This window comes from Manacus vitellinus, unplaced genomic scaffold (assembly GCF_001715985.3).
Source record: "Manacus vitellinus isolate BGI_N305 unplaced genomic scaffold, ASM171598v3 scaffold_29_pilon, whole genome shotgun sequence".
In the NCBI taxonomy this organism is placed as follows: Eukaryota; Metazoa; Chordata; class Aves; order Passeriformes; family Pipridae; genus Manacus; species Manacus vitellinus.
In genome coordinates this window covers 6935804-6962706 of record NW_021940207.1, presented here as the reverse complement: position 1 = coordinate 6962706, position 26903 = coordinate 6935804, and the positions used below count along the sequence as shown (strand labels likewise).

At 38.0% G+C, this 26903-nt stretch overlaps 1 long non-coding RNA gene across 1 annotated transcript in view; it reads left to right on the top strand.

Moving 5' to 3' along the window:
- Positions 1-8937: 8937 nt before the first annotated feature.
- Positions 8938-26903, top strand: part of LOC108640103 — a 37378-nt gene continuing 19412 nt past the window's right edge. Inside the window, exon 1 of the long non-coding RNA XR_001920930.1 lies at positions 8938-9027. This is a non-coding gene — a long non-coding RNA (uncharacterized LOC108640103). The remainder of the gene's footprint in view (positions 9028-26903) is intronic.

The following is a 26903-nucleotide window of genomic DNA, read 5'->3' as shown; positions in this document are numbered from 1 at the left end:
ACTGAGCAACAGAATTGACCCTGTCCCTTCCTGTACCCCTTAGTTATGTAAGTAATTTTTTCCTGAGGAGAGGGGTCCTGCTGGCTTTAGTAAACTTACTCAGCTGTAATCAGCCACTACTCACATGTGCAGACAGTTGTTGCACCCACACTTTTCTTGTCTTAAATCAGTTTTCCAGGACAAAGCTACAGTGATGCACAAATGCTATTTAAGAAAGTTTCAGTTGTCTGTGACAAGGGATATTTTCTAAGAACAGGAGTTCTGCAGACTGAACTGAAGAGTCACACTAATGTTTTGGGGCAGAGCTTTCACTGCCAGCAAACACCAACAAAAAAGTGAGGAACGGAAATGGTAACATGAAAGATGGACTTTTAATTCCAAAGCCAGGAACATTTAAATATGAATGGAGCTTGCTGCAGTCCTCTATCTTTTGTCAGGAAATATGAAGCTCTGGAAGTCCTTTTGTTGCCTTCTTTGTTAACTGTATGAGGCTGAAAGGAGTTAGATGGCTTGTTTCATTTTCAAGCTCCATCACAATGAGGCCCTCAAAAATGAATGCTGATAAATACATGAAAATGATGAAGGGTTCATAAAGGATAGAAAACTTTCTTTTGCATAATCATCTGTCACTGGACGACTCACTAGGGACAATTATAATGAAAAACAAACAGCAAGGTAGATTTTTAAGGTTTAGAAAGGGGGACTGAGTTATGTACAATCAAATTATCATGACAGGAAGACAGGTATTTGACAACAAAATCAAGTGATATAAAGTATGATTAGCAATATGCACATCTTTTCCTTCCTATTTTGCTATTTTCCCTGTTAGTTTTCAGGAGATCACAGAATCCCAAGGTAAGTTCCTCATGGTGATGTTCTCTAATGCGATTTACTTTGAGGAATACTTAATGGAGAAAGGTGCCTACTACATTTAGTTATTGAGTTTTTGTTCATGGTTCAGGATTGATCCACTTGAGTCTTTCAGCAGGGAGTAGTTTTCCAGTGTGGCACAGCATGACTCCAAATCAATAAGGTTAATAGATGTGGTGGCCACACAGTCAGAGGTGATGTGCCTGGCATTTTCTGTGCCAATGAAGAAAATTTCTGATGACGAGATGTCATTTTTGTGCCGGCAGTAATGTCACCCTGATTACCTAGAGCACATAGCCTGTTAGTAAGTTAGCAAGACTGTAAATGGCCCATTAATCTGAATTATCTTTACAGGAACTGTTTCAAAAAATTTTGCTTGCACCCAAATTACTGGCGCCCCCGTGATTCTTGAAATGCCAACAGCATACTCGCTATATAATAACAATATTGCTGTTTAGAAGTGACTACATGGGAATGGCTAGCCTGGAACTTCACTCCATATTTTTAAAGTCTCAATAGCACATCAAAAAACCAGCAAAATGCTAGCCTTAAAAAAACCCCAAAACTTGCAAGTTATTTTAAAAAATAAATACATGAACAAAGGGGAAAAACATACAAGATACCAATGGAAAAAAGTAATCATGTGGATGTCAAATCTACTGGTGTAAAGAGAATGCGATACATTGGTCTTCCTGCAGTTCTAATTTTCTCTGACTTTTTAAAATATGCAAACTCTTAACAGTGCCTCCCAGATCATTAATGGGTACACATTCCCAGATGGCCTGCATTGTGAACAAAGTGTTGGACTGGACTGGAAAGAGAAATCTGTTTAATATTCCAATATCTAAATGTCAGGAAGGTGTCATTCAGAGTGCCACTGAAAGATGAGCTGAACAGAATACAATTTATGGTGACTTTAGTTAACAAATGGCATTAAGGGAAGAATTTCCATAATTAAATCATTAACTAATATGAAATATTGATTTCCTCTCTGATGTTACTGTATTACAGCTTGTCAGACATGCAGATACTCGAAGAGCACTCAGTGCAGTCCCTACCAGCAACAACAATAATTTGCATTATGATAACACTGTCAAGCACTATCAAGCATAGAAAACAGAGCAAGGTACCATGTGCATCAAACTACCCCTGCCCCAAAGAGTTCACAGATAAAATTTTGATGAAAAATAATAGGATGGTTGCAAAGGACATCTGTGCAAACAGACGAGAAAATGATGATTTGTATTAGGAGGCTGCCTCCACACTGGCTTTCTCACACCCTCTCTCTACTGCCTGGTAACTGATTTGGAGCTTCTCCTTGCCATCTTTACAGGGCTTCTAGATAGTTGCTTATCTGAAGAGCTAAATTCTATCGTAGTTTACATCAAGAACTTCCATTGCCTAACTGCAAGATTTGGAGGTTTTTTTGGCTGCTTTTTATATATTCGCTTTGCCCAAGGGAGGTTGAATATGTACTGTGGAAGAAATACAGCACATTAAATAACAATTTTACTTATATTGCAATATGCTCATTAAACATGTTAAATAGCGGAACATATTAAGTTACCTTGAAAATGTAGAAGGACTAGAAGAGGCAAGATTAAAAAAAATTTACACTGAAAAGATCCTCCTTAATTGAGTTGTAATCAGTTAGTATTGATCATTAGTCCTTTCTTTTATGAGCATGATGAAGATAATGATGATAATGATGACGATGATGCAATGTGCAGCACTTGGATCCTAAAGAGAGGATGGAAAATTGTTTAAATATTTGATGATAATTCTTTCTTGAAGGTGATATAGGCTGCGCAACTCTGAGATATTACTCTCAAATTCATGACAAAGCTTGAAAAGAAGTTGAATAAGCAGGTTTTTTTATATACCTTCCCAGACCTACTCCTAAAGAATTGGTCCATTCTGCGTTAAAATGGAAAGGGGCTATATTTTTGAGAAATGTTTTCAAAAAAATGTTATTTTCTACCTCAGTCTTTCAGCAGGAAAGCAGTTCTTTTGCCAGTTAAACATTCAAAAATCATGTCTCATTTGAATAAATTAACATATTTTGTGGCAAAAATTAATTCCAAGGAAGGAACAATAAATAGGAAAGCAATTTAAATTGTGTATTTTACAGAGGAGGGGAAAAAAAAAAGAAAACCCAACATTGTCATGCGTATGACAGCTCAGCTAATTTGATGGGCTTTGATGTTAATTTAGGGTTTACTTTAATTTCAAAACATATTTTTTCACTTAATAAGGGAAACAAAAGAAACTTTCAACCAGTTTGTTATCTGGGAATGTTTTGGCTTCTCAAATGTGAGAACATGATTGTTTTTATTTCCAGGAGGAGATAATAACACTGAAGCAATAAAAAAGAGTCAAGGCAGCTTGCACAGCACAGGAAGTTCACAGCCAGAGACTTAATTTCCCACACAATGTACTGTGCAATGGGCCCATTAACATAGATGAATAGGCTCTTTAAAGGTTTTTTTTTTCCAGATATGCAGCTGCCGCTGAATGGTGCTATGTTAATAAGGTACTCACTTGCCTATTCTTCAGGTACTCTGGCATTCTCTACCTAGGTAATCTCCATATAGGAAAAGCTATTAGGGGTTGTATCTCCTACCACACCTTCAATTATTTTAACACCTGCACTGATAATCCAGGCAAGGTAAACTGGTAGGGGGCTGAAGGTCTAAGTCCATCCTCTTTCCCCCCCAGAGTCACATCTCGGGGGGAGGGGCTGAAGCAGAGGGGGGAAGGAAAAAAAGTAAAGTCACTTTTATTACACATCAGTGGGAACATTCTGAAAAAGCTTTCATGCCTAGGAAATTGTTATTTCTTCAAACAACTGACAGCCTGCAGAGGAAACTCTAATGGAAATCCAGCTCATGCATTGTTATGCATGGCCCTCATGTAGATACATGGGGGTGGATTAAGTTAGCTTCCAAAGGGTCTATTGTGTGCAGCATTAATTTGCAGTGCTCTTGATATTTGAGTTTGAAGGTTTTACAACCTTTGTGTTTACTTAGATGCACTATATCCTAGGTTTGTTTATTTCCTTCCACAATCTTTTATTACTCAGTAAATGTTACATTTATCTTTATTAACTTTCAATACGTTGCTGTAAGTCACAGAGAAGGAAATAATTACAACCATCTTCAGATGTATTAGATTCAGACAAGAGTTTTTGCCCTTTTTTTTTTCTTCCTGGTCAGTTCTGACTTTCCCATCTGTTAAAACAGTGGCTTTCCTTATAAAGACAGTGGAATAAAAGCATAAAACCTGTGTCATTTATTATTATTATTATACGAATACTAATCTATAAAGAAATATGATATATTTTCCTTGCTATATATGACAAATAAATAAACCAATCAATAGTCTTCTAAGAGAACTTGACACTGATGCAATTGCCTCTTACTACACAGGGATATAAAAAGAGAAAATGCACATACCACTCTTCATCATCACAAACTTTCCACTGTTTCCTTAGAATTCATTAAAAATTTGTTGCTATAACATACAACTCCTCCTGGTATTAAGATGCAAAATACAAACAAGACCTTTCCCATGCTGCCTTCACTTGTATTCCTGTTTTCCTGTAAAGATTCGTATACACTGTAGATAGGCATTTTTGTAAATTCAACTTTTCAGTGAGGTTTATATTCAGAAGAACCTAATGGATTTTATTTGAACTTGTCAGGGATGTCTGGAAGTGTTAGTTTTTCAACACTGAACTAAGAACTCAAAGTAGCTTGTACATTCAAAGGAAGCTATGATCCTAATTTGAACTAAAGGGCTCAATTGAATAAAAATAGCTTATGCTCGAGTAACTCAAGTTATGTGTGGCTCCTTCCCCTCCCCCTTTCTGTGGAAGTCAGTCAGTTAGACATTTTTGTATTTTAATAACACAAAAGGGTTTGTCCTGGAAAGAAATAAGTGCCTGACTTACAGTAATTAGGGTCTGAGTTGCATCAGGTGCACAGTTTATAAAAAAAAAAACCACCCCAGCACTAACAGAAGACCTCCTAAAACTTAAGGAAGTTTTGAATTCAGTTTTTGATGCTACATAATGGATAAGAGAAAAGAAATTACCTTCTTTAGGGCTCACTCATTAGGACACAACAGCAGAAACAGCTGCCTCTAGACCTGCTTGCTTGTTAGTCTGGGGGAGTCTATTTGTAACCTGTCTCAGACTGAGCAAGAAGAACTGCAAACCAAATGACAGGAGCCAATGACCTCAGCTGTTGAAGATGTGGAGAAGATCTTAATCCCACTTTTTGGGCTCAAGATATTTTCTAATATCCTAGGAAATGACAATAGTGGGGATAGAAGGAATTGCATTTCACATGCCTGTTTGAAGTACTGTGGTACTACTGGGATTGTATAAAACAATGACACAGCATCCTCTAGAACTTGAATAAAAGTATGTGAAACCATGGCTGGTTCAGAGAATATAGACCTAGTGCTTCTGTTCTCTTTGTTCTATAAACACAAGGACAAAGAGTGATAATAAAGAGATGTAAACACAATAAAACGAATCCCTTTTTTTCCTCACTTTGCGTATTTAGGCTGTCAATATGCCATATCATATTATTTCACCAAAGTCAGGCTAAATCCAACAGAATAAACAGAAATCTGATGCTTATATGATACAAGGATCTCCAGCATTACAATAGTCAATTTGAATTACTGGGAAATAACAAGAGACACGGGTCTGAAGCAGTATAGTCCTCATTTGCTATCACAAAATTCTGTGTCTTCTGAATATTTAGACCCTGGCTCTTGCCAGAGATATGGTGCAGCAATATGTTGACTCTTCCCTGATACAATATAGCAATTCTCACCTTGTAGCATTGCTAATAATATCCTTCACCTTTAGTCATCATTGGGTTGTACTCATAGATTATTTTTTTAAATGAAACTACAAGAACTAGAGAGCAGAAAGTGTGTTTGTTTTTTTTTTTTTTCCTTTTCCTTTGGTTGTTTGTTGGGGTTTTTTTGTTTGGTTTTTTTTGGTTTTTTTTTTTGTTTGTTTTTTTTTGGGGTGGGTTGTGGTTTTTTTTTTTTTTTTTTTTTTTTTTTTTTTTTTTTAAGATGGATAACTACAAAGTTTTTCCAAAATAGAGCAAAGAACTGAGTAAATATCATCTAGCCCATTTTGCTCTCATGAAAACTGGTAAAGTTCTTCTGGTCATAGTGTCCATGGAAGACTCCCACAAGTCAACAAAGACTCTATTATTGACATAAAAATATACTCCTACCCACCCAGTAACACCCATCCCTATTAAAAGGGAAAGTGGGCGCCAGGATTTACTGCTGCCACCAGGCAGAGATTGCAGGCTTTTCTTTATTACTTTTGCAACTGTGAAAACATTTTTGATCCCTGATCTCGTTTCTGGAATGACACAGAATATTCTGTGGGTCTGTTGACAACAAAGTCTTTACAGGCACATGAAACAACCTCCTATCTGTATATTTTTTGAACATTAACATATACTCTGTGTATATACTTCTCTAGCAGAGCAGCTATTTATTTAATATATGAGGTATGAGCATACTTACTGCATGTTAATTCTGTGCAGTTTTTTACATCCTCCCCATATTTCTCAAGAGGAGTCATATACAAAGAATACATTATATACCTGAAATGGTCTCCTTCATTTTTTATCTGTGTCTTCTTTAAGCCATCATTCCAAGAAATTTGTGGTCTGAACTCCGGTAATGAATGCTCAGTGTATTAAAGAAGGGATCTGATTTGCCTTTGGTTTCAAAGTGTGCACAGTACTTTGATTAGGTCTCCACCAAGCCCTTGGCAAACTAGGGAAGGATAATCTACTCCAGTGTTCACAGTAATTCAAGATGTTCACTGCCCTCACAACATAATGGCGAGGTGTAGGATGGACCAGACTGACCCCCTCTCATTACTGAAACCTTCCAAGTAGGTATGTAGGTGTCTGTATCTCCACTTTTCCACCTCTCTGGAGCCAATCAGGAGTAGGCAAAATGAACAGCATTTATGATTTTGTGCCCCCTTTAAAGGCAAGAAACCGTCTATCTCATAATCTCCTTCTGACTCATACAATACTGAGTATTGAAAGAATATCCAGAGTTACCTGTGGTAGGGAGGAGATGAAAGTCAACAGTGTCCTGATCAGGAAATGAGCAGGTAGTATTAATCTTCAAGGCAGGTTACCCTTCCGGCTTCTCTGAATACGATCAGTTGACCTGAGGAAACCAGGAGGAGTGGTTAGAGGCACTGTACTGTAAAGTGGAAGAAGATGAAGATAAGTTAAACTACACAATTTGTATATTTGAGACAGTAAAAGACACTCTTCAAAGCTGGTCAATCAGAAGTTTGTTAATAGTCCAGAAAAATTATAGGTGCTCTCTAGAGAGTAAAAGTTATTGGAAAGGAGCTAGTCAACTGGAAAAAAAAGTTTAATGAGAAGCATTGTAAGGAAAAAGTAACTACAGAAAGAGAGAAGAGAGAAAATAAATTCTCAAAGTAGTGGAAACAACTGCAGAATTATAAATATCTGTGCAAAGTAAAGCACAAATTATGGGAGCAGGCCACATGGGTGACAATGAAAAACAAATGGAGGGCAACAAAACGATGCCTGCCTCATTTGGAGAATGATATTACTCTGTCAAAAAAAAGGCACAACTCTTTTCTTCAGACTTATATGAATTATAAGAAAATGTGTAATTCTGTCTCTGATTATTCCCTTCTGTGTTCATATACCCATTGCTCAGGGTCCTGAGCACCTCGTTAACCAGGATACATCACCATGGAAGCCCATCAGACACTGACCTGATGAGCACAAACCTCTTCTGGGTGCCTCGAGCCGCAGTCATACCATCAGCTGGGACTGACTCTTCCAGATTTCACCAAACAAAAAACATGGAGAATAACAGTAATGATAGCCAAACAAGGGAGTGCTAGCCAGGACCTAGTGCTAGCTCACCAAGGACATTAAGGCTCTCATGTTCTGCTTTGTTTGGAGTCTGGGTATTACAGCACACACACAAAAAGGACCAGATTCTTTTCTCTCTCTTTTCCCTGTCTGCCTGAGCATTGCTGGCATGTACACCTATAGGCTTAACTTCAGTCCTGCCTTCTCCAATCTTTGAAACAGCATGCTCTGAAGCACAACTTGTTATTAGTCAGATGGGGAAGAGATGGGACCAGATTCCCTAATTATTTCTAATGGCCTTTCCTGGTGAACTGCTCCCCTCCATAAATGGTAGGCTGTCATGAGGCTCATGTTGTATAGTATCAGACTGATAAATCACCCCAATTTTAGCTCATTTATTTTTTTTAATGGAAAGCTGCCAAAGCTGTCTTTTTAGATAATGTTGAAGTTAATTAATTATCACATTATATAGATTTATTTTTTTCTTAATAGAAAGTGTTTTCTCGTATTTTAAAGGGGAAAAAAATGCACCTCAGACTTGGAGCGCTAGAAGTTTTTGGGATGTATTCTGGTAGGAAAACTCAATAAGTCACTGCTTACTTTTGTGCCCCAAAAATTTGGTGTGTATAAGTTCAAAATGGGCCTGTGTTTCTTTCCAGTCAGGACTGCCTCCACACACAGGCCAGGGACAGTTACCTTCAAATAAAAACTCCTTTCCCTATCACTGTGCTTCATATAATGGAATATTGACCTCAATTAGCCTTGGTTTCTAATTGTACCTGACAGAGCAAAGACCCCTGGCGAGGAACAGTCCCATAACTACACATTTTAAAATGCAATATGGGCAAAATTCATACAAAATCCTTGCACAGGAAGAGGAAGCATAGATAACTAATTTTCTTCCCTACCAAAGAATACTTCAATAACTTGATTTCTTGGGGACTAATGAAAATTACAGGACCAGGGATGTTTTTTTCCCTACTTCATTCCTCTGTAAATACAGACTGAGTCATTAACAGGAGAAGGAACAGAGTGATCCCAGCAGTCTGCATCTTTAACACTGAACACTGTGTCTCTATCTCTCTGCTGCTCCTGGAGGCAGCTCTTAACAGCCACCTCTAGGATGATGTGGCTCAGAGACAACCAGCCTCATTGCTGAGCACTGTGATTTTTTTTTTCTACAACCAGGCAGATTGTTTAAACCACCACAGAGCAGGGGCAGAGCCTGCAAGAAGCTGAGGTAATCATTTTTGCATTAAATATCTGGCAAAGATGTGGGCTGTGGACAGGGAGAAGGGACACAGAGGGAGGGAGGAGGTGCAGAATAGAACAGTGAAAGATGAAGAAACAGTCTTTTAAAACAAATTCAGTGTTTCTTGGGAAGGTATGACACTGCAGCAATACTGGAGGCAGAGAAGGGAAGGCAGAAAGGCTGCACATCTGCATTCTACACATTTGGTTCTAATGTGCTCTTTTACCTTTATCTTTTTTTTGTTGCTTCTCCATCCGGCTGCAAAGTTTTGCAAAAGACTCCCACTAACAAAGGCAACTAAAAAGGGAGGGTACTGTGGTGGTGCATCTTATCTATGGACATTTTTTTTCGTATTTTGTTTTTCTGAGATGGGCTGCAAAGGAAATAAAACCCCATGTAATTTCTAGCAATGAGAAGTGAATCAGTTCTTTCGCTTAAAAAAAACCCCTACCTCATTTTCATATTTCCATATTTAATTCTTGCACTTGCATGTACATTTCTGTTATCTTCCAGCCACATGTTGCTATTTGTCTCTGTAGTGAAGGATTTTTTTTTTCTTTTCTTTTTTTTTTGACTGTGAGCTATGTGGAGTCTGACTTGCATGTAAAAGATCTACAGGGAAAAAATCCTCCAGTCCTCACTGAACTAAAGAGAGCTGGCATGCTGCACGTTTTGTGGGAGCACTCCATGCTCACCACTACCTCAGATAGCATGTCGCACAGGCATGCAGCACCACACACCTACTGACCAGTGTCACATGGCCAGTGCAAAGTCCCCCAGCAGATCAACAGGCGTGGGTGATGGGAGGCTGAGAAAAATTAGCAGCCACTAACTCTTCCAAGAATCCGCCAGATTTGGCCAACTAAACACTGTTTAACACTCAGCCAGCCACTATGTAACTTCCACAGAGTACAACTGCCAAAACTTGGGTAGAAGGAGAGCTCTGAAATTTATGAGACCATTCCAGGCAATCTCACTGCATTTAGACTGTTTTTTATTTAGTCACCCTTCAGCTATCTGACTTTCAATGAGACTCAGGCTCCTAAGATATTTGGGTGCTTTCGAAAAGGTTACATGCAGTCACCAGCAGGCAGCCAAGACTCCTGCATTCAGCTATAATTAGTGAGGCAGCTCATGGTTACAATACGTCTTAACCCAGAGGCAGCAGTGTTTGGACAGACATCATTTCTGCTGTGCTTGCTGGCAGACAAGATTTCAGACAGACTCTGGTTATGATTTAGTTTTGGTCTACATGTTCAGTGCTCAGTCAAACTTGTTGTGCAGCCAACACAGAGACTGCCTTCAACAGGAAAGGGAGCAAATGCAACGTTTTCTGTTCAAACAATATTTCGGTTGTTGTTCTGTCAGTGGACCACAGCCACGCATGAACTGCTCCCAGACTGCAGACAGTTCTGGTTTGTCCATGTAAAATGTGTTCAACGAATTTGTCCTGCAAGTTAGCAGAGGGGACATAGCACCAGTATCTCAGTGTTTCTTCTGGTGCCATCATGAGGCTGCCAAACCCACCAGTATTCCTGCTCTCTGGCAGGCATGTGCTGTCCTTGCAGCAGGAAAAAATGTTTAATAGAAGATTTTTTTCACCCCCAGTGGTGGAGCTGGAACTCAAAAAACACAACAGTGCACACTGTGTACTCACCTGGTGTGTATCTCCCTCCCATTTCACTCAGCTTTCTGTATCTCCATGTTTTCAAGTCTTCCCTTCCTGGCACCCAGTTGCCATCGTAGTCTTCAATGTTTGTGAAGTGACTGTTGATAATGCATGAAGATTACGATATCTCATACAGGAATTGCCAGGCTTTGAACTTAAATAGGCTACAAGTAAAATGAGTGTGAGACTCTGGAAAAATGTTTGAAAATTAAGGAAAAAACCCTTCTAAATGTGAACGTACCTTCAATTAATATTGAATTACCACTATAAATGTTAAATAGGATAAAGACCCCATATTACTATTTCTAAGGTAAAGGAAAAAAAATGCGAGTTGTTCTTTCTTTGAGGGGGAAGGGAAATGTTTGTGTGTCATTTGGAACTTTGAAGGTTTAACTAGCCTATTCCTATGAAAATCTTGAAATTCAGCCAAAGACGTCACAGTATTACACACTTTTCTCCTGCAACTCTATTCATATTCTATGGCAAATGTAGCATTTTCCTTCTGGAGCAGTTAGCATAAAAGTTCTTGGTTAAGAGAAGCTTTTCTCTTGGAAAAGATAATCTGCCTTCAAAGTTATAAGTTAAACAATTGAGTGGTCTAATTGATTGAACATTTACAAATTATAATTGAATTTGTGCCAAACTATGTGAAAAAGATTTATGTTCCGCTTCCCCAGACTGTTTATCCCTCATTTTTTTTGTGTGTGTGTGCATGTGTGAACTGAATCTTTGGGAACTCCTTTCACTTGATGCATCATTGAGGTGGTTAAACACATTGCATTATGGCAGTCTGTCACATCAGTGTTTCACACTGAAATACTAGACTTGACACATCACTGGAAAAGGAAGTCAGATGATCCAAAATTCAGAGTTATGTTTCTTTTGAAACTTGAGATTCTGAAGACATAATTTTCACTTGCTTAACTCCAATGGCAGGGGAAAAAAAAAAGAAAAGAAAAAGAGATCTAAGTAATTATAATGCAGCTTTTTAAGCATTACAAGAACTTGCATGAAAATAATAATGCCTTGATTATCCTGCTTGTGAGTGGAGACAGGCAGTACCCATATTTATTTTGGTGAACCTCTGTAAAGTAGTTATGTAAGGACAACAGAGAAGGAGACAGAATCTGACTCTCCAGCAAATAAAATGAAATGCATTGCCATGTTTCTACGCAACAGCACCTAGAATATGACAACTCTAAAGCCTGAACCCTTGATGTTGAGGAAATCTAGCCTATGAACAACCTTCTTAAGAGAATGTTTCTTTCAACAGGCATGTGACCTAATACTTACGTGAAGACCTGTAGCAGTTTTGGGGCTGTATCTTGTATTTCCAAAGGAAGAATTGCAAGTCCATTGAAATACAAAGCTTAACTTCTAGAGTTGTGCAGAATATCCCACAAAACAATGGTATCAACAACAAAGGTACAAAGTTTGAAGATTTTGTTTTCCTATGTATAAAACCCAAAACAACTAAAAAATCTTTTACCACGTCCTTCAACTTTACCTGTTTTCACATGGTAACCCTCCGCATTGCCCAAACAAGTCCACTGCACAAATGCAAGACTGTATGTGATCACCTTCGACTCTAACCAGAGCACCAGAATTTTTCTATGGAGATTTCATCACAAAAAAAGAGTCAAAATTATGAGCAACCATATTTCAATATTGTAGTGCAAAAGGGCAGGAATAGGACTGGAACTTTTTAACTTTTTAACAAGTGGATGAGTAATTATTATGGAAACAAGAGTGAAGATAAATTGCCAGAGTTTGGAGGAAAAAGATATGTTAGCTTAAAATTATATGCAAGTCTCAGTTATTTAGTGTTTGTATGTAACAATGGAGGATATGCAATACATTAAGTCTAACAATAAAAAGACAAAGTTTATAATACTATCAGAATGCTTGAAAATATGCCACACTATCGCACACACGCACTGCATGTATTGTTTCTATTATTTTCGTCTAAAGCTTTTTTGGAACTGAATTGATGCTTTTTAAGCACTTCAGGGTTAACAATAGGATTTGTTGAAATTTCTCAAATATTCTACATTTTGGCATGCTTTACAGAGCTCTTGTGCAGGGAATGAGAATATTAAAATAATCTTAAATTTTCTGTGGATTCTAAAGAATATCTGTTGCATGGCATCCTTGATCCAAATTGCATGCCAGTTTATTCTCTCCTTCCATCTCTGAATCATCTCTAATTGACTCTACCTCGCCATCGACGGTTTTCTTGTGAAAAAGTCCTGCCTCTTACGACGCCCACCTCAGAGCTTCTGAGTTTATAATATGCAATTCAAGGCCTCACGGGATTCTCTAAGATTTACACAGCTGTGGCAAACAGTTTCAAAATTAACCACCTGACCTTCCCCAAAATGCTCAAAGAGCTTGAATTCCTTATCGCAGACAAAAGAATAAAACACATTTGGAGGTCCTAGGGCCATGATGTTTTTTTTAGCTATCAGGCATAAAAAAACATCCCTCTGCTTTTCCAGAGGACTCCATTTCACCACTGACTTTTTTATCTGCTCTCCATGTTCTACTCCATCTTCCACCTCCACAAAAAAGCCTCTCTATTAGAAGGGCAATAAATGACCATTGAGGAAAGAGTGGTCACATTTACCCAGAAGCAAAAGAGGTGCTAAATTAACATCAAATTCACAGCTAAGACCTAGACTTAGACTTTGGTATGAGCAGAATATAGATTACAGTCTTTACTGAGCTCCCACAAAGTGGCACATATCTATTGTATCCTTCTAACTTCAGTGTAATTACCAACACACTATGGGATAAAGCCTAAACCTTTACAGTATTTTTTCTTTTTTGATTTATAATTAATTATTACAGTGAATACCTTAATTTACCTTCTATCTCATCTCAGGATTAATTTTCCATGAAAGAAACTCCTGTGAAAGAAACTAGTTTTTCCTCAGAAATTTAATTTCAAGATGGATGTTGAACTGAAGAGCAGAAAGACAAACACTTGGCACTCACCAAGGAGCAGCTCTAGGGCTGTTCTGGGTACATACCTCTCCCAAGAAGAGGAGAGGCTGGTGGGCACTCAGTATAGATCCTTGTCAGCTTAAACATGTTCCACGTAGGTTAAAATGCAGCAAATTCATACAGTGGGGCTTTGTCCCTTAGCAGGGACACAGTCCTTGTCCAACTCTAATCGGTTCAGTAAAATAGCACCGGTTTCTTTGCCAAATTGCCTTATAAGGCCACAGCAGGGTCTAGATTTATCCATTACCACAGGGTTTAATGACTTTAAGCACAACACTGAATTACACCTCCAATTGCTATTTCCATCTGATTAACACCAAAAAAATGCAGAAGGCTGGGTACATATCTACAACACTGGTAAGTGGACTAACACACTGAGCCATAGCATGCCATATTTAATCCTCATTCAACACTTAACTCATGATTATTTACTGAGCCATTCAGAAAGGAATGTGATACTGCAAACTACAGAAGAGAAAAGGTTGTGATGCTTAAAAAAAAAAATATTTCAAGCAGTTAGCAAAAGTCTTTTAGGAAATATGTCACTGAAGTGATCTCAGGTAGCTACTACTTCCATTACCCATACCAAAGGCTCACCAAAGTCATGATTGTGCAAATAACTTCTCAGGAATGGGAGAAATGAGTTCACAGCTTTGCCCTTGGCCACAATCTAAATTGTAAAATTCACAGAGATTATTTTGAAAAATACTTGTAAATTTTACCATTGTGGCATAACTGGCTGAAGTTCATCCAAGTGGCCATTAACTAGTCTAGAAGTTTATCTAAACTCAGTATCACCATCATTAAGAAACTCAGTGAAAGGTAGTGTATGGATGTAGAACAATACTACCATTTTTAAATTACTAAAATAGAGCTTTGAGTTATAATAAGAACCAGAGCTAAAAGTTGAATGCCAGTTTTTTTTTTTTGTTTTGTTTTAGGCTTTCATGTTGACCTCTGCTCTACACAAACTTAAATCTGTTTTACATCAGAAGCTGCAGGGACAGAAGAGTACATGGGAAAAGAACATGTCTGGGAGTTTAGAGAGGACCAGTTAAATTTTTTGAGCTCCAGTGGGATTGGTGACATAACTAAAAAGCAACAAACAGCAGGTGAGAGGAAGGATTTAAATATAAATAAGGACACTTTGAAGCCATAGGTTTTTATTGATCACATTCACATTTACAAATCAAAGTCTCTGCTTTTAGAAAAATATTTAGCTAAGAAAGAATCTAAAAGCCATAAAATACCAAGTAGGGAAAGAAAAAAATATTAGAGAAATCTAAAGGCATGGAATCATGTTGATAAATATTCCCCAGACTAAAAAAAAATCAACTAAATACTGTATTTTCTTTAATTAAAAATCACTGAATTATTTAAGGATATCTGACTGAATTAATTATTGAAGATACACCAAGATCTGCCTGGTGGTGTGATTAGTTGTTTATATGGTTATTAAGAATTACCCATTTGGACCTGAATTCAACCTCCAATTAAAAAAGTTAATAGAAATCAATTCCACAAACAACTTAGCACATACACTCTCCATGCTTTAAAATAGTTAAATATTTTAATTCATGTTTCATTCATAGTAAAAAGAGAGAGTTTATTTTCTCTTTTCAGTGATCAATGTATACAAAGACATTTATGTCCATTTAATGGTCACAGTTTAACAGATAGCATTTGCCATCCTACTAAAGGTGCTGTTCACGCTCCATCCATGGGATCAGAGTTCAAATAGCAGCACATTCAATCTGGAAAAAAGTGGCGGTTACAATAGTGTAGTAATAACAGTTGCTGATAACAATCTGAAGAGCTGAAACCACTGAAACATGATGGTTTGCAGTCAGAAAATATTTGTGTCTTTTACCAGAATGTAACCCATTACACTGCCGACTGGGAGGAATAAAAATCCGGCGGGAAGACACAAAATTAGATCAGAGCTCTCTCAAATGAAAAGAAATTCAGTCTTGCTGAACTGAAATGTGATCATTTGGATAGCATTTCTACCAGCTCATTCATTTAAAACTCAATTAGAAACTTTGCTTTAACAAACACTAATGCACATGTGCATCTCGGCTCACCAGAGCAGGCCCATTGGTAAGTCTGGAGAGATGTTCCTCTACAGGGAACCCACAACCACAGTTTGTGAACAGAGACACAGATTCACTCAACCAACTGAAGACAGACAGCTGAGGTACTGAATTGTATAAAACATGTCTCACCAGCTTGTGCAAGACATGCATTCAGCCCAGTTGGCCTTGACAGTGACCAAGTGGATGCCTGGGAATTAGTGCAAGCAAGGAACAAACATTTAGTGATATTTACCCAGAAAACTTTGCCAGCCGCCAAAACTTTGCATCTTAGAGGATTCTCATTAGCTGACCTTGCTGGATTTCTCTTCCATGAACTTCTCTAGTTGCCTACTGAACACTCCCATAAAGGATCAATACCCACAGCATGAGGGCCCCCACTGTGCAGAACCATCGTGATCCCCTCTGAGGTTGTGCATGTTGCCTTCATTTAATCCCCTCACTTCTGGTATCAGAAAAAATAGTGGGTATTTCTTCCTCTCCATGGCAATCATGATCTTCTGATCCTTTTTCTTATCTTCTCTGCATTACCTTTTTGGCAGACTGAAGAATATGGCCTATGTTGATGTTCCTCTGTAAAGGACATGAAGTCAGGACTCCAGGGATCCAAGGCTGCTCTCCGGCTCCATGGAGGGTGTTCACACACCTTCACCTTGTACTTAAGGATTCACTTTGTATGGGCTAAATTATTCTCCAAATATTTCTGGTTTTCCCTAGAGTAGACAGTCTTGATGACAATTCTAATCTAAGACCTAATTTGGATACCAGGCTGCTGTTTTGAAGGAGACAAAGTTAGATCGAATTGCACTAAATTTATCAGTTGAAGATCTGAGTGTTTCTGTTTAGTGAGATATAGAAATTTGTGCCATTAATGGTTGCTATTTGACAGTGGTTTCTTTTCGTTACATGAAATGAGAAAACAGAGCCAGTTCATTATGAAGATAGTGAAAGTTATAATAAGGCCAATACAGGCTGAATCCTACAAGTGCATGTGGGGAAAGTAATGTATAAAAATGCAACATCAAAGAAAGATGAACAGGGAATGGAGAGCAGAGAAATGTAATGAGCCAAGTCAGGCTGAAGTCTAAGATAATTGCCTAAGGATTACTTGGGAAAAGCTATCCTAAAGCAGGAATAGAAAATGGTTGAAAATGAATGGGACCCAGTCAATCTGTAACCACATGGTAAGGACCAGGATAATTTCCCCCCTTTTTCAGGTGTAGAAGCTGAGTCTCTGAATAGAGCTACTATTCTAGTAGTGACTGTCTCACCCAGAACAGACCAACCTGATCTGGGATCAGACCTGACCCAACTTGCTCTTTGCCCAAAAGTCTCTTCTAAGTATTTTTCATATTAATTCTGGAGCTAGAGAGAACTTAATAACCTGTCAGTGTGAAATAATTAACTCTCCTAATGGCAAAGGCATGGAGTGGGGTTTGTGGCCCAGTATAAGTTCTTGCTGTTTGTGCAGTGTTAAATAAGCCAGTTGATCAATGGTGCTCTGATGATTTATTAACGCCATGCTGCCAATGAGAACTCATGCTGAAACTTAGGATGGATCAAACTTAATTTTAAAATACTGAAGAGAATATAAAATCTTTCAAGGACTTATAGAACTGGTTGTATATTTGTCATCTACTAAGACACAAAGCAAAATACATCTGAAAAATAAGGAATGCATCTCTTTCACCAGTTCAAAGTACTGCCAACAGCAGTAATAGCAAATTGTGTTTTATCATGCTTTCCTGCAATTCTGCAAAAATAGCTTGATATCTCAGTGTATTAAGCAATTCCTATGTTGTTTACTAAGTACATTTGTTTTTGAAGAAAGGGAGAAAAACCCTAAATCTATTTTCATTTGGGCAGGAGTACTTTGCTTTCTCATTTCAATGAAAACAATCCAAATGACCTGAAGTCCTCACTGAAAATAAAAAGCATTATTAAAACTGCTGAAACAAAACACTAAAAAATGTATTTTTCCTTTCTCATAAAAGATTCACAGCACCACACTGCCCTAGTTAAAATAGTTATTTCTAAAATTTAATTTATGATTTATGCCTTATTTAGGGTGACAGTGCACCCATCTAGTAGAGATTTATTTAGCAACTGTCTGCCACATCAAGAGAGGTGATGTTCTCCCTTACCTTTATATATACACTTATAAGCAGCATCACAGCAGAAACTGATCCCTAAACAATTAGCAGGCACTAAAAATCATATGGGAAACCAAGCAGAGCTTATATCTAAGAGGATTTGATCATGTGCACTGCCATCAGCTTTGGTGTATTTTTACAGTTCTGATATGCAAGTTTAAAATACATGTATATATTAAAGACAATTAAAGGATCCTGGAGATGTAGTAACACCTAAAATATTACTACAGTCTGGACTTGCTCGGGCTTTTATCTCGGATGTGTACTGTTTGATAAAGATGTTAAACTTTTATCTTTCCCATTTCACTCTTTAAGACTGAATCATGATAGACTGAACATTTTCTGAAGCCATCAGAAAGTTCTTTTTACACTGAGAAAAAAAGCTCAGTTGAACTTTTAGGCTTACATCCACATTGGCAAATAGTGCAGACCAGAAGAAGTGGATCTGCAGAGCAAAACAGTTGACAGTAAGGACCAGAAATCTACATTACTGGCAATTTTAATTAATTTATTAATTTTTACTTCGGACTGTCTCTTGTTTAATCCCACAGATCAAGTACCTATTTCTATCTGCAGTGTGTCAGATGTGGTTGGTTTACTTTTATCCAAAATTAATTCCAGTTCATGCACTTGAGACAGTTCCTCAACATGAATAAAAGCATAAACAATGGAGATGGTCACAAGATTTAACTTAGAAGTTCAATCTTGAACTCCAAGTGTGGAGCCAGCAGTGAGCTGAGGAGATGAGGCACTTCCAGAAGCTCCAGCAGAACTAGGTTTTGGGCCACCAGGAACCATTGTTTTCTTGCCAGGTGCCCTTAGCTATTTCTGCACAGATATGCTCTGCAGCTCTTGGGTTTGCATTCTGGCTGAAAACATGCAAAACTCGCTTCAAACCACACATCATACTGTGCATGAAAGCTATCCACATGACAGGGAGTCTTCCAGAGATAACAATCATCTTCAGGTGATGCCAACAATTTTTACTGACTGAATGTGTGTGGTGCTCTGCTGAGCCCAGCCATTCAACACAGTCTGCTGAGCAACAAGAAAGAGTCTCCAGTCCTGCTATGCTCTGTCAGCTTTCCTAACTGCTTCCAGAAATTAGTTCTGGGGACTTTCCTGATACATTTACATGAAAAGATAATGTACTCTTCAGCTCCTTCATACACATATTAGATTATACTCACATATCATATTCCATAAGAGTGCATGCACGTTTCAGGCATCAGGGAGTTTTCCATGCTTCCAGAACACAGAAGTCTATGAAGGCAGCAACTTGTAGACTTCTCAAGTCAGCTTCAGTGGATTTTCATGCCTGTGTAATGAAAATGAACATTGAGCTATTGCTTGTCATCAGAGACCTGCTGTATCTGTGATGCAAACAGGACAATTGTTCCTCTGTTAGTTTTATTTTGAATAGACAGACAAGGAGAAAAGAAATTTAAAGGCAGAGAAAGAGAGAGGTCAAAATACACCAGAAAAACTCTAGAAAAATTTCTGGAAGAATAGGCATTTTTTTATATAAAAGATTGGAGGCAGTAGATTAGTTTGTTAATACTCTTTTGGCTTGAGGGACCGTACATCATGTGAACACAGCATACTCCTGCTGAAAATTTTGGACCTAGCTAATTTTTAAGTCTCATGTAGACCATGAGAACTCTGGCCCTGAGCACTGTCCCAATATCCTAGAATTCTCGAGGTCTGCAAAATTATTTTGAGTGATCTATAGAGGTTTGCATGTGGATGCAAGGCTTTTTATATGGAGATCCATTCCAAAGCATGTTAAGGTATCTATTTACTATGTAGACATAGCTGTTAAGGCTTTTTTAAAAAATCAAAGAATATGGAAGTATTATTTAAAAGTTGAAGAGGATTTAGCACCAGATCTTTAGTCCCTTATGCAACCAATTGCTACCTTGTACCTCATAAAATATAGTAGAGCAGTTGAACTGCAGGCACTATAACTTTGAATCTACCTAAATGTAAAAAGTAATAAACTACAGTGAGTGATCCTAGCTTTTTAACTGGCATTGCAAGTCCATTTGCCTTTCTAATGCATTTTGAAAAAGATAAATGTCCAACACTTAAGCTGCACATAAGCTTCTTGCTCCTTTATATTATTTCCTATAAATAAAAATATAAATGCTTGCGGTTATGCAATTTGATCTTTGAGTACATGATACTATAAATCTAGTCATGACATGATTTCCCTGGAAAATAAATATGACCTTTTCTTTTAAGACGCAGGACAAAAAGGTTCTTTCTTAAGAACATAGACACCTAATAAACCAAACAGCCACTTAGCCCAAAAAGTAAAGACATTGTTCCTGGACATGGGTAGTCACTGGATACATGGTCTCCACGACAAGCAAAAAGCAAGTTCTTAGTCAGAAATTTTTTAGGGACAGAACTGTGCTACTGTCAGCCCTTTCCCCATATTTTCTTGACATATCTATTCTTCCTGTAGTTCTTGTCTTCTGCCTTTTCTATCATGCTAACTTCAAATCTCCATTTCTTATCTTCCAATCCCCTTTATCTCCAAGGCTGTCATCTTTTATAGTAAACCCCAAGGTATACTACACATTTCCTAGATATGCCATAAGAAAGGACTCTGGTCCATTTTTTTTTTTTAATGTACCATACCATATGTCTGTGACAATATTATTATATATATATTATGGACACACCATATCACAGAAAATTCCTTAAGGTGTAATCAGCACCTACCTACTTTTAACTCCACAATATTAAAATGATATCTTGAGTTTGGATCTTGCCACTTTCCTACCACTGTAGACATGATGTTCTAGGAGCTTAATATGTTAAACATATTAACAGTTGATACCAAAGCACTCTTACAGAGTTTACTTTCCATGTATAGAGGTATCCAATTTTGAAGTAAAAGAAAAATTAGTAATGAAACAGATGAGGGAGATTTCTTATGAATGAAATGAAATGAAATAGGATTTGATTTTAGCATCAAATATATACTATATAAAGGAATGTCTGTATTCTGTGTCAATTACTTACTCTACTTTGAACTTATGTTCTCTGCTTCGCAATTGAAACTATTCTTTCCCTTTAACTGAAGTTACCAAAATACAGTCTTCATCAACATTGATTCAACACATCATCATCTAAACCAAGTGATAAAGCTGGTATTTATATTGTCAGGGGACTGATTACAGATGATGGCAACGACCATCTCAAAAGGTATAATTCTCTGCCACAGTGTATATCAGTATTTTTCTTAATTATTTCTGACATTTTACCTATTACTCCAAGGACTTTCTCAGAGGGCGGAAATAAAGGGGAAAAATGGGTTTTGTGCCACAGATGAAGAAATACATCTTCTGTAAGTAATTCCCAGAAGAAATCTTGGAAATCTTATGGGGTCAGGAAAGAGGCAAGAAAGTAGCATTTGTCACCCTTGCTGAATTGGTCATCTAAACTTACAGTAGCACTAAAGCTGAGTGACTTATCTGCCACCTCTTAGGGAGGAAGAAAAGTGAGGATAAAGAAGTATAAGGAGAAAAAAAGAACACTGTGAAAGTATCATCTAGACAGCTGCCTAAAAATTTTGATCTTTCAGCTACTTATCTTCTATTTCCCTACAGTGGATGTGGACACAACTTCTGTTATTAGAAATCACACATAGCAAAAATTAAGAACCGCACAGCTGAGATTATGGCAAGAATAAAAGTTCACCAAGTTTAGGACAAGAAAACAATATCTGAGGGTGGTTGGGAGGAAAATGTCTAGCTGAAGAGCTGTACAGATGCAATAGAAATGGACAATGATCACCATCTACAGGGAATATTAAGGTAGGATGAGTAACAGGCAACCCACAAAATCTGGAGATGCCTTGCACATGAAAAAGGTTGTTACAAGTCACCACTTTTGACAAGAGTGCAGGATGGACAAGTGGATGGCATAGTTGGCTGCTCAGCTTAATTACACCATTATTAAACTCTAGATAAGTAAAACAGGCTATAACAGAGCTTCCTGTTCTTACCTTAAAAATATATAAAGACTGCAGTCATCTTAGAGCAATACATAAAGAACTCATCCTCTGAATCCTCCAGCATCCCATGTTGATGACCCACCAGCATGAGCATCGTTAGCAAAACATGAGTTTTACACAGCTATTGGGCCTATTTGATCTTGCATTACACAAACACAAATAAATTAACAGCACTCCACAGAAGCTTCTACATATAAAAAATGGATTGTTAGGCATAACGGGGTTTTTAACATGGGCTACTTAGGACATACCAGGAGCATGTAAATTATTCCGTATTTAACAGAATGAAACATCTATCTTTCAGATATTCACTAGTCAGGTGGTTTGTCCTTAATTTACGCTCAATCAGAAATGAAAATGCCTTTTTAACTCTACTTCTAGTGTTGGTTGCATGGTGGCCTGCCTTTAAGAAGGCATTCACTGCCTACCTCTGAGAGATAGAAGAGGAAGGGTGAGTGATTTTCATGCTCTGGCACTCATTGTAGGCTGTTTAATTTGTCAGGACTACTAGGCCATGGTTTTGTGCTTTGACAGGTTTTTGTTATTCCTGCTAATCCCATTTCTGTTGTGTAATGTGCGTGGCAGCATCTGGTGACAACAGAATAGAACACCTAATTGTGAATGAATACAGAGAGCCCTGTTCTGCCACATTGCCTGTTGCACTATTTTTGCATTTTTATGGCTGAGGGTGGGCTTCCAGGAGCTGCAAAGCAGACAGCCCATCGTTGTAATCAAATTTGCCATTTGCATGTGTGTGTTCTCAGCAGTCTTCGTATTTCTATGGCCCTCAGGATTCCTTGAGTTTGGCTTTCTGGCTCCCTCTTCTGAACAGAGAGGATGATCATATATAGTTATTAAACAACTTCTTTTTATTTTAATTATTAAGTCACAATGTGAAAGTGATGGTTTAAAGTGCATTTGGGTGTCACGAAAAGGAGCAGTACATGAGGAGAGCCAATGCAGTACCTGCAGAGCTGTCATTGCCTTCACCCATTGCATGACTTAATTCCCTTGCTGGACACAAGGACCAGGAGCAGCCTGGAGATTTCCTCTCCATCTGAGCATTTTTTTGCTGCTCCACTCCATTATGATTTGTCAGTGACTAACTAGGTCCAGATCCTATTCTACTTTGCCACTTCATATGCCACTAGGCTTGGGAGCTACGGGCTATGTTCAGCACTGCTCATATAGACAGGCTTAGCAAGTTGTATGAAAATGGGACACTGACTATAAATGCTTCCAAATGCAGGATATCTGTTTTTAAGCAGTGGTCTTAAGGATTTTGGGGGAAGGAGTTCAGCTCAACATCTTTAAAAGTTCCTGAAAGTAGATTACTGATTTAATCAAGAGTTTATACAAACACTGTCCTAGTGGGGTTCTAATCAGATGGCTTCATCTGTGTATAACTTAAACTGGTTCCAGCTAATGTCAGTACTGCAACTTAATGCCTTCACTTACAGGATGTGCACCCTTTTGCAAGAAGCTAGTTTTGGTGTAACCATAGCTATCCAAAGTACTGATAGATCAGAGTGGTATAGAATATTACAAGATGGACCAAGGTTATTATTTTACAAGACAGATGTTTTGAATACACTGATAAGCCTTTAACAGAATCACAGAATGGGTGAGGTGAAAAGGGACCACAGTGGGTCATCTGGTCCAACCTTCCTGCTTAAGAAGGGTCATCCTAGAGCACATGGCACAGAATTGCATCCAGATGGTTCTTTAAGGCCTCCAGTGAGGGTGACTCCACAACCTCTCCTGGCAATCTGTTCCAGTGTGTGGTCACCTGCACAGTAAAGTAGTTCTTCATATTCAGGTGGAACTTCCTGTGCATCAATTTCTGCCTATTGCCTCTTGTCCTGTTGCTTGGCACCAGAGAGTAGAACTTGGCTCCGTCCTCTTGACACTGTCACTTCAGATACTTATGGACATAGATGAGTTACCCTCTCAGATGTCTCTTCATGAGGTTGAACAGGCCCATTTCCCTCAACCTTTCCTTGTGAGAGAAGTGCTCCAGTCCCTTAATCATTTTTGTTGCCCTCTGCTGGACCCACACCTTCCCAGGGACTGATGTGAGGCTGACTGGCCAGTAGTTTCCCTAGGTTCTCCTTCTTGCCCTTTTTGAAGAGCAGGGCGGCATTTGCTTTCTTCCAGTCCTCAGGCACCTCTCCTGATTGCCACAAGCTTACAAAGATGATTGTGAGTGGCCTTGCTCTCTCAGCACTCGTGAATGAATCCCATCAGGACCCAGAGACTTGTGGATGTCAAATTTGCCTAGGTGTTCTCTAATCCAATCCTCTTTGACCAAACAACTGTAGACATTTTCAGCTTAGATTCTTGGCAGACAAAAGCACTACTATTGCATAACAAGACTGAAAAAATTCACTGCCCACATCAATCCTGCAAAAACGTTCAAAAGATTAATTAAAATTAATTAAAATCCAAGAGATCTGAAGTATATGAATGACAACATCAAAAAGAAAAATTTTAAGGAGAGTGTTCAGAATTTTAAATTAAAATGCAAGCTTCAATTTTCTCCTGGTAACACTTGGTATAAATTTTCTCCCAGTAAACAACACAGCTCTTCTGTATTTACCACAAAAATATGGAATCAAAACACAAAACCTGTTGGATGCAGCAACCAAGAAAAGATCTAAAGCTTGTATGAAATTTAACAGATTATTTATACATTTTTCTAACTCCTCTGTATTACAGGATGCTGAATTTACTAAGTTTTAAAAAGGTGGTCAAATAATACAGTAAATATGAAAGCAGTTTCAAGACTGAAGCATGAGGCAGCATACAATCCATGAAACTAAGATCTTGTCTTATGCTTTCTCTTATCAGCTACAGTTCAATTCTAAACTGAGTTCTAAGAAACATAAGATAGTGTGAAAGCAAAAATATTTATGTACACTATGCATACAAAATAGACAACCAAGGGAGAAATGTTCCTCCTTATCAAAGACTTGTATTAGATGTATCCTTCTTCTAAGCATCTGTGGACAAGTTCCCCAGAAAAGATGCCTTTCATCAACTATGGGAGCTGTTATTCGTTATCATCATCTGTTTATAATCAATGAGAACAGTTGGATGCTCAGCAGTCTTGAAAATTGAACCAATTATTTAGGTCAGTAGTTTTTAACCTTTTTCTATTTGTGGACTCTTAAGCATTTTCCACTGGATGTGAGGCACTGTTAGAAATTTTGCTCATGTAGATAGCTGTCACTTTCTTTGGCACTTACAACAAACTGTCTAGAATTTATTTCTTCCCTTACATCTCCTTATGAAAATATTCTCAGACTTCAAGCTGAAAAAAACCCCAAACCACAATAGAATATATGCATTTTTGGATAAATTAAAAAAAAAAAAAAAAGGCTACCTGAATCCAAGTGTCTTTAAGCATCATGATAAACTATGCAAACAAAACTTTGTCAGTTTGAATCTATGCTATTTTGATTATAATCCAGGACAAGTACAGTTCTCCACTGGCATGAGCAGTTGCTGCTCAGGCTTAGCCCTCTGGAATCCTCCCTGTCCCTGGCTGCCATGCACTCATCTCCATTATGTGTCAGTATGTTTCTTTTCTGTTGAATAAGCTGTGCTGTGAGACCAAGAGTATTCAGGTAGGGATGAGCACCTTTAACTAAGAACTGCTACCAAAAATACTTCAGTAACACTGTACCCCAGAAGCATTTTTGGTGCTACAGTCTCCAAGAAAAATGTGAACATAATTTTGAACAGAGAGGGAGGGAGAAAATCAGAGACAAGCAAGGGATGACCCTAATTCAGTCATAATAGCACAAATTAAAATGTCCTGGTTCCATCCCGTATCTGACTTTACATTCCCAAACATGCATTATAATCAAGCAGGATGGCTTGGGGTTGCCTTGTGAAGGAGCTCTGACTGAGGTCCAGCCACAGGTAGCTTCTGAAGTCCCACCTGAAGGTACCCTCCACTGTGTCTGGTGACTGGTAGCAGGAGAAACTGCTTCTGGCACTGATGCCTCTTGTGAAAATGGCTCTGATCACACATTTTGCTGTGTCAAAGGAGAGTCACTACAGCAAATCCAACCAAATCCAAGGATCACACACTGAACAGAGATTTGTTGGTAAGACCTTAAAATATTTCTAATGTCATTTTGGTGTTTATTGTAATTATAGTTACTGGGATACACAGCAATTACAAATATTTGATTGTATCTCCATTAGATTACGGTAATGCAGATATGCTTGTACAGCCAGTGTGAACACAGAAAAGTCTCATTAAACAGAGAAGGCTCTTAAGGTTCCAAAGCAGCTCAACCTCTGGTCTCAGATTAGGCAATGAAGCAGCATACCTTGGTCAGTCCTGTGGAGGCTTTGGGAATGCCTAACACAAACCCTCTGGGAAATGCTCTGAACCAACAACTGCCAAAAAACTTTAAAAAAGTAACTGCTGAAAAGATGCCTAAAAAAAAGAAAGGGTTGGAATGAGCCAAGACCCTTCCTGGTTTTAATGAAAAAAACCTTTAGGCCTGACTACTGTATTTAAATTAAATCTATTTGCTTTTTGCACAGTTCGAATAGATGCTTTTTAATTATTGCTAATTGTTTAAGATATTGTTGTATCCCCCTGAAGGTTTAAACTGAATAAATTTAATTCCTTTAAAATATCATTCAGCTACAGGCAATACAGTAAGAAGCCCCATAGGTATGGCAGTAAAAATAACCATAAAGGCATAAGCATTTAAATGAGGAGAGCATGGAATACTTCCCACTAGACTGAAAAAAAAAAAAAAAGAGAGAGTAAAGAGACAGAAAAGAAAAGAAAGAAAGAGGGGGGGGAAAAAGCTATGTGTTTTGGAGACACAAGAACCAAACCATGAAACACACAGTTGAAACATTTAGGATGACTATGAAAAAGGTCTATG